The sequence below is a fragment of the Humulus lupulus genome, chromosome X, assembly GCF_963169125.1.
Source record: "Humulus lupulus chromosome X, drHumLupu1.1, whole genome shotgun sequence".
NCBI classification, from domain to species: Eukaryota; Viridiplantae; Streptophyta; class Magnoliopsida; order Rosales; family Cannabaceae; genus Humulus; species Humulus lupulus.
In genome coordinates this window covers 117,636,986-117,652,031 of record NC_084802.1, presented here as the reverse complement: position 1 = coordinate 117,652,031, position 15,046 = coordinate 117,636,986, and positions in this window count along the sequence as shown.

The window sequence follows — 15,046 nt, the reverse complement described above, 5'->3', positions numbered from 1 at the left end:
TACGCATGGCCCACCATGTGACTCGTCGTCTCATATACGATACCTTGAAAGGCCACGGGAATCTTGTCCATATTGTGTGGACGGGAGGTTTATTTTGAATCACTTGGGGTGTGAGGGAGGCATATGTCGAGGAGGGGGAGGAGGAATCTCACTTTGGACGGGAGGTTCGTTCCCGAGCAGTGCTCGGACTTTTACCCTTAAGGGGGGATTGTGCGGTACCCCTTGTTTTTGGGGTGGCCTTCTTTGCCACCCTGGGCCTTTTTACAACTGGACCAATTCTGGACCCCCCCAGTCTTGAAGGCATTCCTTAAATCGGGAGCTCCTGACGATTCCATTTCTTCACCTGAAAAAAGAGCGAACATATGACTTAATTCATAGGAGTAGTGCTTCAAAGGTATTATGAATGCAAAAAAAAAACAAAAACAAAAACAAGGATCCTACCTTCTGGGCTAGGGGACGAATCTATTACGATCATCTCAGGTGAATGGACCGGGCTAGACATGAGCTCAAACTCTGTGATTAACAGAGGGGAGGGGGAATCTAAGGCTACGATATCTTGGATCCTTGGGTGTTCAGGTCCCTCCTCGGGGTTGGATTCATCTACCAACTGCTTGAACCTAGGAGCAAATGCACCCTGGGGTAAAGAAGTCCAGGTCCTACGGTTTATCCCATATTATTCGAAGATGGAGGATCTAAAGTTCAGTGTGTTATCAACTACAATGGTGTCCTTTGGGATAGCCATGATCATAGCATACCACTAAATGATCCACGCATAGGAGAAGGGTTGCGTTTAGATCCGGATCGGTAGGATGTCGGCTAACGAGCTAGTTAGGGTTAAAACAAATTAACTTAAAGCTAGAAGCAATCTGCCTGATCTAATTCTCTAATAAGGTATGGGTTATCTTGGCCGGAAGGGCCGGGTGCTTCCCCAGACGCAGGTCATTCAAGATTGGGCCCCTAATTAGCTTTGGGAGCTCGTCTTTTTCACATAAGTGGCACTACGTCTACTTCCTCTCAGTGTCCTTGGTGGCTGGCAAGGCCTCTTGAGAAGAGGGGAGCTCGAGGATAATGGGGAGTGGAACTCGGGTCCTCAGAGCTAGTGTCTAACCCTCGCTGATCAATTTGCATGCCAATATGGTGGCATCATTCACGACATGGCGATAATCTTTTTCCCTAGGAGGTAGACTGGACAAAGTCTCGTATTGACCCCTAAGGGTCACAAATTTGCTCGTCCTTGCGAATATAGCTGCACGAGGAACAAACTTAGTCAAGACATATATAAAAAAAAATTACATTGAAAGGAATACAAATTCACGTGGTGAGTTCACAAAGATAGAAGACTTACGAGGACAGTTGAAGTACCGATGTTCATAATTCTTGAACCCATTCGACATAAAGAATAAATCTTTATGTCATTTGGGGTGACTCGCTTTGAGGCAAAAGAAATATAAAATGTCTGCTGGGGTGGGGACCTCCCACTCATGCCTCAGAAACAGTTATTGTAGTCCCGCCAAAAGTATGTAAGAATTTGGGGGGAGCTGGAACGGAGCCAATTTGACGTAGTTAAGAAAATCTATGAAGTATTGGTCCAGTGGGAGGAAAGCACCAGCATTCAGGAGCTCGTCACTCCAAGCCCCATAGTCGTCTTGGAAAGGGACACAGCTCCGCTCCCCTTCAAATGCAGGTCGAGCGAGGAGACCGTCAGCTCCCATCTCGATATTATAACTAAACATGATTTTGTTCACCTTCCCCTAAGTCGTTATCTTTGACACTATATGCTCATCCTCGAAAAAAGCATTGGGGTCGACGATGACTTCTCTTTCCACCACAGGACCAAAATGTGGGATAGGACATTCAGAGATGATCTGCTTGCCTTGATTTTTGTTTTGGATAGTTGAGCTCACGACATTCTTCTTAAGAGATGCCATAATTCAGATTTCCTGATGGCAAATCGGCCTAGTTAGTAGACGACCTAAGATGGTCTATAACTATGGTCGTGGAGGTATGGAGGACGAAAAGGACTACTTTCGGAGTTTGAAAGTGTATACGAGCTGAACTTTTTCCTAGTCTCAACACGTGGTCTCACGTGGTATCCTAGGCCACGTGCCTTGATTTCTTAAAATACCTAGATACTTCGGGATCCACATGTCAAAACTGTCAGACCCACTACTTTCCATTGGGAGGCAGTTTAATGCAAAACTACCTAAGGAATTGTAACCCTTAAGCTACCTAAGTTTAAACCTAAAACCCTTTCGGTTTCGATACCCCAAATGTAACGCCCTACTTCCTTAGAGCCGTTACTAAGTGATTTTTAAGACAAAACAGTGTGCAATGAACTCGCTAACCGAGGTTTTGAGACAAAAGTGTGACTAATTAAAATTTAAGGCTGTAATCTTAGAAAATGCGTCGTTTCATTTAAAACTGCTAGTATTAAACATTTGGGATCCCAAAATAAGGTTTGAAAACTATTTACATCTTGAAATAAGTTTACAGTTGATAAATCATAAAATCATAGATTATTACAGCCATTTTCAAATAAACCCCCAACCAAAGCAGTCGGGCAGGCCAAACATGTACGCGTCGCTTCACGCTCTCCGTACTCATGTTTGGTTGACTCAGCCATTGCCCTTACCTGCAACACAGAGCACCCGTGAGCCGAAGCCCAGCAAGAAAACTCATGCAGAACATAACATATGCAAATAATAATATCACTGGCATAATTCACTGATGAATAGGAAAACCATCATAATAAACAAGTACGGCCGTGCCGCCCCCGAGGCCTTACCAAAGCCTGGGGTTTCGGTTCTCACCGCGAGGATAACTCATGTATCCCTTGGGTCCCACCCTGAATATAAGCATCCCATGTGCTGTGTGTTACTTTCGGCCCCACGGCCGTACCCGGCCTACGCCGCACTCGGCCCTTGCCGTTCATTTCATCATAATCACACATAGCATAAATCAAGCAACATTCAAACAAATGCTAATTCAATTAAATCTGCACCCTAACATGTAATGCAGTATAGGGCCACGCCCGACAATCATCTCATCATGTAACATGCAATATAGGGCCGTGCCCCGCAATCACACTATGGGCCCACGCCCCATCCTACGGGTGTTATAGTTTTCTTACCTGACAATTCGATAGTTAAAATCACCTGACTCCTTGAGCACGATCCCACTCGAGCCTTAGCGCACACCTAGGCACAAACATAGGTCAAAGTCAACACCGAACCCCAAGTCCGAAAACCTAGCCTCGGGACCAATCCCGAGCCCCCCGGGAAGTCCTAGATCCACAAAACAAGGTGGCGGAGTCGAACCCCGAACCCTAGGTCAAAATCCCTCACAAATAGCCCAAAAACCCCATTCTGGGCGCAGGGTAGCGCTACAGCGCTCAAAAGAGAGCGCTATAGCGCTACAAGCAGAATCAGCACCTCCCCAGAAAGAAGGCCTAGCGCTACGGCGCCCAAAGACTAGCGCTGTAGCGCTAGTTGCAGGCAGCCAAAACCAAAAATCGCTTCTTGCGATTTTCTTCTATCATTTCAACTCCAAACTTGTCCAAGTCTTTCCCAAGCCTAAAAACAAACTTATACACACCTCACACTCATCCCAAGCATCCCAAGAACTCAATCCCAAGCTCAAGCAACCCAACAACTCAAAATCTACCATGAACAACCCTAAACCAGAAATTCATGTAAACCACAAAGATAGAGTCTTAGAAATCATACCATTAATGCAATTTCGACCTTGATTCAACCCTAGGCCTCCTTAGCTTGATCATCATCAAAGCTTGACCTGCTTTTCCCTAAAAGTCCCATCCATTTAGCTCAAAAACACAGCCCAAAACCAGTAAGGCCCTATAACTGAAATCCTCAAGAACTTACCTCAAGTTTCAGATGTTCTTGCTAATCCTTGCCAAGTCTTCAAGTGTAACCTTAAGATTCTTGATGCTCAGCCTATCCTAGCTCCCCACTGAGCTTGACCTCAAGAAAAATGAAGAGAAGAGGTGCTAGAACCCCCAAACCGATCCCTTAGAAAACCCATCAGTTTTCTCTCTTTTCTTTCTTTCCTTTTTCCTTTCTTTTTCAGCCCCTTTTCTCTACTCTACAAAATCCACTAAGTGTATAAAGCCTCATTTATTCTATCTTCAAAATCCAATTGACCAAAATGCCCTCCCTATTAATTCTAAACCCTTTTACCCAAGTAGGGCCATTTTAGTCATTTACCCAATTCCCGATAATCCTCAAGTGTCTCCAATATTTTCCCGTTGCTTCCCAATACTTGATAAATCACCAAATAATTATCCCCCATCATCAAAATAAATCTCAATCTATTTCTCTGAATTCCTGTTCATACCCCCAGGCTCGCCCCGAGCCGGGTATAAATTCCCGCTAGCCTGCTCACTAGGATCGCCTCGAGTCACAAATCACTGATACACCCACATACCACTGTGGTCTCAACAATCATCACATATCAATGCAGTTATGCCCAACATGGCCAAAATTACAATTATGCCCTTCTAACACGATCGGGGCCTACATGCATACTAACATACATAGTCATGCATCTCAGATAAACAAATGGTCATATAACATGCTTTAAATCATAACCATGCATTTAAATCATTAAAATCACACATAAATCCCATCATGCCCTCCTGGCACGCTAATCAAGGCCCTCAAGCCTTATTAGCGGATTTGGGTCGTTACACCAAACATGTATTCTTTAGACTGATTTGCCATTAGGGTTCTCCCAGATTAGCCCAGAAAATTGCCTAGATTTATGAGTGTCATATTTCAAAATTGGTTTGGGTTCATTCATGAAGCCTAAATCAAGACCCACTTCCTATTGGTACTTAGAAATGGCCTAACAATATTGAATAGCGAGCATTTGTGAAGTAAAAAAAAAAAAAGAAGAAAAAATCTCTCATCGTGAAATGAAAGATAAAAAAAAATTCAAACCAGGGGATGAAATACTTATAGAAAATACGTTCGATTCAAAGGAAATGTAGGTATGGCCACTGGAAGCTCCTTGAAAGCTTATGAAGTTCTACAAGACAATGAAAGTTTCTGGGGATTCTGGAGAAGAAAAAGGGAAACTTGAGTGTTTGAAAAGGGAAATTTTTTGAATGTGAAGGTGGTGAGGTCTCAGGACTGATCACCATATTTATACGTAAACCACAAAAATCAATCTGAGCCATCCAATTGGGTTAGTTCGAGATCCAAGGGTCAAGGTTAAATAGACAACATGGCAACAAAAAGTTGATAGGATAGTTGTTTCAATCCTCGAAACTCGAACGAACGCCAATTGCAGGAGGCCACGTATCAAATACTCAAGTAGTGGGCAGCATAATTTTATATGGCAGAAGTTTAGAAGCCCCTACTGTGTATGTCAGAAAGTGACGACATCAAACACGAGCAAGAGCTTGGGGGGCAAATGCTGTACCCTAAACTTAGCACAAGTTCACTTGCCCAGCTCGGGTACAGCTGACAGTTGAATACGTGGAAAGATACCCAAGTAAAATATTATACGCTCATTAATGACCAGGCTGTATCATATTTATATCATTTATTACCCGAGATAGTAGGAGCGTGTTTATTCTGTTACCAAATCATATCCCAATGTAAATGGGAATAATCTGTATTAATTATATACCATATATGATTACACATTTTATTTACACGGTTACCCAAACCTGTCCATGGAATTCCCCTATAAATACTGGGAATATTGGACAGGGAGGGAACCAGATTCTGATATACCGAAACTCTGCCAAAATAGAGAGAGAAACAGTAATAATATTGACTCGTGGACTAGGTGGATTTTAACCACTGAACTACGTAAAAGTTCCATGCTTTTGAGTGAGTTCTTGTTATTTTCATTGCGGTTTACTATCAAGCACTAATCTACCCATTTTATTTCTTAATACACTGTTGGAGAATAACCGTGTCAACAGTTAGCATATTTATATACATGAAAGGTAAAAAAAAAATGATTTATTTTGGATTTGTATCTTTAATTTCCTGATAAATGATATATTTTTGTGCAAGTAAATATCTTTTTTTTTTGGTAATTTATTTTCTTAAAGGAAAATAAATATATTTTTCTCAAATGGAAACAATTGAATTAATTTTTATTTGATTAATATTTTGAAGATTAATTAAATTAAAATTAGTTGCGATTAATTAATTGATTTATTAATTATTATTATTTAGCTATTCATTTATTTTGGTAATAAATGTTTGCATGCGTAAATTAGTAACATGTCATACTGATTGTATGCTAGATCCATCTAATTAATTAACATGTCATGCTCATTATAATTGTCATTTTTGCAAATTTGTGCTTAGATGATGGGCTTATAGTGATGACCCATTATTTTCAGATAATGGGAAAAATGTCAAATAAAATAGGTCATAATCTTAATAGGTTTTATTTGGGCCCAATTGAAAATGCAAGGTTTAAACTCCTCTTTTGGGTGGTTCCACTTGTGAAGGCTCATTTGCTTTGCATTACTAGATTGGACCTAATAAATTGAATAACGATCAATAAAACAAAGGTTTAAATTCCTGTCTTTTGCGTTATGTATGGAAGTTAGGGGGCCTTGTAGTGGGAACGACATACTGGACCAACCCTCCTCCTTGGAAGCCCAAAGTGTTAAGGTCCATTTACCTAAGTTGGACTTGATTGTATTAGGTTAATTCTAGTTGAACCTAAATTAATTGATTAGTAACACAATAATTCTAAATATTTAAAGTGGATTTAAATGGATATTTTAGAATTAAAAGATATTTATACTAAGGTTTATTAATTATTTAAAATAATATAAAAAAACCTAGTTTTATAAATTTCACAAGGAAAATACTAAATTAAAATAATGAACTCTAATTTTTTGAAATTCGGTTACCACTGTTAATTTAACAATGTTAGAGTTTGGTGGGGTCTTATGGCGCTTTCATTATGTCTCCCTACGGATGGTGTTCACTAAATTTTTACCAAGGTTAAATTTCTAAGAATCAATAGTTTTAGATCAAACCCTTATAGACTCATCCCTACGGTGACTATGGGAACTAAGTCTAAAATAATCGAAATTGTGGATCTAGCTCATAAAGTTCAAAATAATTGGATTTCGTGACTTTGATTGAATAAGAAGGTTATTAATAATAGTTTTAGACTATTGTTAATTGAGATGTTTTCTCTATTTGACTAAGAGAATTTGTAATTCTCACCTATCGAGACACGTGTATTCATAGCTAGTAAAAATACCTTAGAAATAGTAGATATGTGTTTTGTAGTATTTTACATATCTATGCATATTTTATATGTTTGAGCTATTTCTGAATGTTTATGTGATTAAATGTTTGTTAAACAACGCATTGATTTCTACTTATTGATAATTGTAGCTCTATATCGAATCCCGTTATCGCCAATCTCTCCAAGGAACTTCTCACTGGAGAGAATTTCCCCAAATGGAAGTCAAACATCAACATTGTCTTGATCAGCGACAACTCCAAGTTTGTTATGACTGAAGTTGGCCCTGACATCCCTGGTGATTTATCTTCAAAAGAATCAAAAGTGAAGTACGAGCATTGGCTCGCTACCAACAACAAAGCCAAGGTGTACATGCTAGCTAGCATGTCGGACACGCTAAGGACGAAGCTGGAGGATGTCGAAACTGCCTATGAAATCATGGAGCAACATCCGGAAAAGTTCGGACACAAATCTGGACAAGCTCGTTTTGAGGCAGCTGTAATGACCCAACTATTTCTAAGACCTTGGACCATTAAAACTAATATACATAACTACTTCTTTGAAGAAAACATATATAAGAAATAATAATAACTTTATTAAAACTCCAACATAAATATTGTGCAAATTACAAAGTAAAATATAAAATGTGGTATGGGTACCCATTGTTTAATAAAACATAAAAGCATAGCTTTAGATCAATTGTTCAAAAGCTAGATGTGGAATTACAAAAGAAACATAATTCAAAAGACTAAAATAAATGTCATCCTCGATCGACACACAATCCACTCAGTCCGTTCATCCTCAACACACAAGCCAAGCTACAAAGAATCCTTCTACCTTCCATGTTCATTTTCCTACATAACACTAAAATAAAGGAGTGAGCCTAGTGCCCAGAAAGGAAAATCTACTAATCAATCATATAACATAAAACATAAAAACAAGACTATATCAAAAACATATATCACAACTCTAACCCATGTCCATGGTAAATATTGGGGTTTGCTAGCTAAGCAACTATAAGCCTCAAAATACATTGAGGTTTGCTAGCTAAGCAACTATGAGCCCCAAGCAACATAACAACATTGGGGTTTGCTAGCTAAGCAACTATAAGCCTCAAAATACATTAAGGTTTGCTAGCTAAGCAACTATGAGCCCCAAAGACTACAAGACATATTCATATATATCATAACATAATATATTATAACATAAACATATCATAACATATAAGCATATAAAAACTATCCTATTTTCCTTACCAAAAGTCGGGATATTTGAGAATAAGAACGGGATTATAAAACTCCTATAAACCAACAGTAGAAAAATGTGAGAATCTCTAAGAATAGAGATGAATATGAAAACTAAACCATCAAGAAGAAACTTACCAAGAAGGACCTTAAGTTTCAAGCACCTAAATACCTAATCAAAAATCATAAACAAGAGTTAGGATCTGAATAAAAGAAACTAAAGAAAACTAAAGGATTATAAAGAATTGAACTTAAGGAATAGGAATACCTTGGTTGATCTTATAGATTGCTCTAAACATCAACACCGAAATCACACTATATCTCATTTCCCAAGTGTTTAGAAAGCTTAGAATGATAAAGCTTTTATCCCAAACCCATGTGTATCTCTCTATATTAATACTAGCACCTTGGAGGCTCTGATCAAGTACTTGAAGAATGAAGAAAATGACTGAGCACTAGGTCCTATTTATAGAGTTTGAGGAGTGAAACTATCCTATATAAAAAAAATAACTTAAATCCTTAAATAAACATAATTATGACAAGTGTCATGCTCTTAATGGTTCTGGAAGGTTCTAGAGTTTTTAGATCTTTCTTTTATTTAAATTTAAATCCTTAAATAAACATGATTATGGCAAGTGTCACGCTCTTAGTGGTTCTGGAAGGTTCTAAATTTTCTAGATCTTTCTTTTATTTAAAAATACTTAATTTCATTCTAACTATAATCCAAATTTAATTTTAAATAAAATAGAATCTTAAATTCTGTAGAAAATATCTCTAAATTATCTTATTAATATTTTTATTAAATAATTGAGGAATAATCTTACATAAAAAAAATATCCCAACATCTAACTTCCTAAATCTCGTAACTCTAAACTTACATGTAGTAAAATAAACATAACTGTATGATTCCGATTTAGACCATCTTTATATTGTTAGAAAGCTAATTAAATTATCTAAGATTTTCCAGAAATACTATTTTTCGAAATTCATAATATAACTGGGTCAAAAATAGATGGGAAGTTATAGTACCCTAAAGTTACGAAAAATCTATTTAATTATCTAAATAACAACCTAATCCACAAATATGTTAACTAACCATAAAATAACAAACTCTAATTTCCTAGGCTGATTTCGAATTTCATAAGCCCAAAATCTTATTGGGCTTTTGGGCTTTATGTAGGCTCGATCCATAACACTTTTTAATAATATCATAATTAATTTATTCGTATGCTAGAAAAAAAAAATTAAACCTTATGTTATAATTAATATTCTTAAACTATAGGTTAAACTTATAAAATTCATAACTGTTGCTACGAGTTTCCAACTAAGTCCCAACTTGAACCAAAATCCACGGAATCTAACATACTACAAACTACTACTCTACAATTCTCCCCCACTAAAAAGAATTTCGTCCCCGAAATTTACTTATCAAATAGTTCCGGATATCAGGCTAACATGTCTTCCTCCAACTCCCACGTTGCCTCGCGTTTAGAACTATTACTCCATAGGACCTTGACTATCGGAATACTCTTAGACCGTAATTCTTTCATTCTTCTATCTAGGATGCTAACCGATTGTTCCTCGTAACTCAAGTCTTCCTTGAGTGCTCTCGTATTGTACTTGAAGACGTGAGATGGGTCTGACACATATCTACGCAGCATCGAGATGTGAAATACATTGTGACTATCTGCTAAAGCTGGCGGTAGGGCTAATCTATATGCAACTGTACCCACCTTGTCCAATATCTCAAAAGGACCTATAAACCGGGGACTAAGCTTGCCTTTCTTCCCAAACCGCTTCACACATTTCATAAGAGATATCTTTAAGAAGACTTGATCTCCAACTTTGAATTCCACATCACACCGCTTGGCATCTGCATAATTTTTCTGACGGCTCTAAGCAGCGAGCATACGCTTTCTAATCAGCGCTACTGCATCCTGAGCTTCTCTAACAATTTCGGGTTCAAGAAGTTGCCTTTCTCCTACCTCGTCCCAATGTAACGGCGATCAAGATCTCCTTTCATAAAGCAACTCATAGGGTGCCATCCGGATTGTTGACTGGTAGCTATTGTTGTAGGAGAATTCTATCAGTGACAAATGCTTACTCCATGATCCTCCAAAATCAAGTACACAAGTGCGCAACATATCTTCTAAAATATGTATGGTACACAAGTGACCGTCTATCTAAGGATGAAATGTTGTACTAAGACTTAACTTGGTACCCATGGCATGGTGCAAACTACCCCATAATCTCGATGTAAACACCGATCCTCTATCGGACACTATATTCTTAGGGATTCCATGCAATCGTACTATCTCCTGAACATAAATGTCTGCATATTGGTCTGCTGTGTACGTAGTCTTGATAGGCAGGAAATGAGCTGACTTGGTTAGTCTATCTACTACTACCCAAGCCGAATCGTGCTGCTTACTTGTTTGTGGCAATCCCGTCACGAAATCCATGGCTATGTCGTCCCATTTCCATTCTGGAATACTAAGCGGTTGCAATAAGCCTGCAGACCGCAGGTGTTCTGCTTTCACTTGCTGACATACTAAGCATTTAGACACATACTCCACTACATCTTTCTTCATTTCTGGCCACCAATACAACGCCTTGAGGTTGTGAGTCATCTTGGTCGACCCTGGGTGAACTAAGTATGGGGTATTGTGCGCTTCTTCTAAAATCTTCATCTTAATTCCTTGGTCATTCGGCACGCATACCCAAACCATATATCTCAAGAACCCCTGTTTTGATATCGAGAAATCTGTGGCCTTGCCTTCTTTAACTGCATCCATATGTGCTACTAATGTGTCATCATGCCCTTGCCCGATCCGTATATCTTCTAACAGACTTGACTAGATGGACAAGTTAGCCAGTTTACCAATGAATACTTCTATTCTGGCATTGATCAGCTCCTGCTGTAGCGACTTTTCTATTCCAGCTAACGCTGCTAGACTTCCATAATTTTTCCTACTTAGCGCATCAACAACTACATTTTCCTATCCCGGGTGGTATAGGATTTCCCAGTCATAATCCTTTACTAGTTCTAACCACCTGCGCTGCCTCATGTTGAGCTCCTTTTATGTGAAGAAATACTTTAAACTTTTTTGGTCTGTATAAATCTCACTCCATTCTCCTTAAAGATAACGGCACCAGATTTTTAACGCGAAGATCACTGCTACCAACTCCATATCGTGCGTTGGATAGCGTTGCTGGTATTCCTTAAACTGTCTTGAGGCGTAGGCTATCACCTTGTCATTATGCATCAACATACAACCCAAGCCTTGCTTCGACGCATCACAGTAGACTACAAACTTGTTGTTGGGTGTCGGTACAAAGTATTGGTGCTGAGCATAGCTTATCCTTAAGCAACTGGAAGCTTTCTTCACACTTATTCGTCCAGCTGAACCTTTGTTGCTTCCGGGTCAGGTTGGTGAGCGGAGTGGCTATCTTAGAAAAGCCCTCTACAAACCTCAGATAATAACCTACTAGCCCTAGAAAACTTCTTACCTATGACGTGTTCTTAGGTCTTGGCCAATCCTTCACAGCCTCTATCTTAGATGGGTCTACAACAAATCCTTCCTTGGATACTATGTGCCCGAGGAACTCTACTTGTGACAGCCAAAATTTGCACTTCTTGAACTTGGCGAAAAGTTGATGCTCCTTCAGTCGTCACAAGGTCATCCTTAAATGTTCCTCGTGCTCAGCTTCATCCTTTGAGTACACCAAGATATCGTCGATGAACACTACGACGAATTTTTCTAAATAATCCTTGAAGACCCTATTCATTAAATCCATAAAAACGGCTGGAGCGTTTGTAAGACCAAAGGACATAACTAGAAAATCGTAATGTCCATAACTAGTTCTAAAAGTCGTCTTGGGAATATCCTCTTCCCGTACCTTGAGCTGATGATACCCGGACTGTAGATCAATCTTTGAAAACACGGTCGTGCCTTGGAGTTGATAAAAAAAGTCGTCAATCTGGGGTAGCGGGTACTTATTTTTAATTGTCACCTTATTCAGCTTGCGGTAATCTATATACATTCGCATACTTCCGTCCTTCTTCTTCACAAATAGAACCGGTGCTCCCCATGGCGAATGGCTTGGCCTAATGAAACCCAAGTCTAAGAGTTCTTGTAGCTGCATATTTAACTCCTTGAGTTCGGTAGGTGCCATCCGGTATGGTGCCATGGAGATAGGCTCGGTGCCTGGTACTCGCTCGATTGTGAAGTCAATTTCCCGAGTCGATGGAAACCCTGGTAAATCGTAAGGAAATACGTCTAGGAATTCCTTTATAATGCGGACGTCTCCAACCTTTAGTGGTGTTTCCTTTACCACATCCGTGACACTTGCTAAGAATGCTTGACCTCATTTTTCTGTCATCCTCTGAGCTTTGAGAGATGAAATAAGTGGCGTACGTAGTCCTGAAACCACAAAGCATAGTCTCTGACCGTCAGGAGTTTCGAACATCACTTTCTTGCATCTATAGTCGATGGTTGCGCCATGCCTTGCTAGCCAATCCATGCCCAGTATCACGTTGAAGTCTTTGATCTCTAGTTCTATCAGGTCTCCTTCTAGTTCTACATCCTCAATTTTGATCGGTAGCCCTCTGTTATCCCCAAAAATTGGAGATCGATGACGTGGCAATAGAGGTGACAAGTGGCAGTGCATGGTCTGTAAACGGCACATTAATAATCAAAAAATATATTGGCTCCTCAGAGTTGTGATAAAGTGATCTAGCTTAGGAGTAACCCAGTAGACCGATGAAGAATTTTGACTGGCTTGAGAAGTGTCATGACCGACGAGGCATGACCTTGTCCGACCAGGCATGACCTTGTCTACCCAGGCATGACCTTGTCTACCCAGGCATGACCTTGCCTACCCAGGCATGACTTTGTCCGACCAGGCATGAACTTGGCCGATCGGTCATGACCATGTCCGACCAGTCAAGTGCATGTCTGCCCAGCTAAGTGCATGTCTGCCCAGTCAAGTGCATGACTGCCCAGTGAAGGTGTGGTCGACTAGCTTGAATAAGATATGGATCAACTGGATGAAGCAGGATTACGTGAAGATTCCCATAAACGGTTTCAACAAGAATCGGTCTTGGCATACACGGGAATCTCTCATTTATCCCACGAATATAGTGTACTGTTACATTTTGAATATTGCTGTAATTTAAATATAATGAGAATAATAAAATATCCCGATTATGGGGGATATCACCTGTACGATCCTAAGCCTATAAATACAAGGCTTGTGGCATCATAAAGGGGACTTTTGGGCTTTTAAACTTTTGATCCGAATTTTCTAGAGAGAAAGAGTACTTGTATTTGAGAGAATTCTTGTATTCTTGTAATCTGCACTGAAGAAACTCAGTTGACTCAGGTTCATCTGATCTTGAGTGTAGATCTATAATCACAACTCTAAGTGGATTAGGCTATTACCATCACATTGGGGCTGAACCACTATAAAAATCGTGTGTGTCGTTTATTTTCTCTTGAACGTTTTATCATTTTTGACGTCTACACATCGTTGGCCAAAAAGGCACTCAACATTTTGGTGCTTTCATTGAGAGCCTGAAGAGAAAGACAGACGACCCCTGAAGTATTATGGCGCCTAAGAACACCAATGCGGCCTCCAAGAAGACAGGCTCCTCTAAAGAGCCTGCTAGATCAGAAGGTCCTGGCCCACAAGACCATGAGACTGAGCCTAGGGTCATGCTCGAGGACGTGACTCTAGAAGTCGAAGAGCTCCAGGAGGCCATGGGGGCCTTCCAGGAGGAGATGGCACAATTCCACACCAGACAGGAGGCGTTCGCTGAAGAGATGGCCAGGCAAAAAGCCGCGTTAGAGCAACAAAGGTGTGATATGGAGACCAGAAGCGAAGAGCTCAGACAACAACAGGAGGAGGTCAACCAGAGACATCGTGAAGTAGCACTTGCTCTAGAAGCAGCTACCCAATTGGCCCAAGCCAATGGTCAAGCTGCTGCACAAGCAGCCACCTAGGGAGCAAGAAATAATAACGCTGGTCGGAGGACCACTGACAAAGCCGATTCTTGAGGACCGGGCAGAAGCAGGAGTAACCCCCCTGGTCGGGAAGATGATGGGGACCGATCCAGAACTGCCTCGACGCAAAGGGAGCACTCTAGAACCCCCTCCAGGAGCCACCGATCAGAGACTTCTAGATCAGGGAGTCACCAGTCTGGCAGTAAAAAGACTCCACCCGGGCAGGATCAGATCAAGACTCCTCGAGAGAAGAGGACTTCACAATTCAAAGATGGGCATGGTCGTGATGAGGCTGATATTCATCACACCGGCCAGTCAATGGAAAAGGAGGGCAATGACCAACAAGGAGGAAAAGGCTTCCCAGGGGATACCGAAAGGCCTCCACTGCACCCCGGCCAGCAGCGTAGTGGGAGAACGCAAGTCCCGCATAGTAAGCCCTCTGGGAAATCGAAGAGTACGGTGGTCGATCGAGCAGGAGAGCAGGCTTCCTGGAAGGATCTAAGGGATGTTATCACCAACAAGAGGAGGACCGTCCCAGTCGAAGGGCAA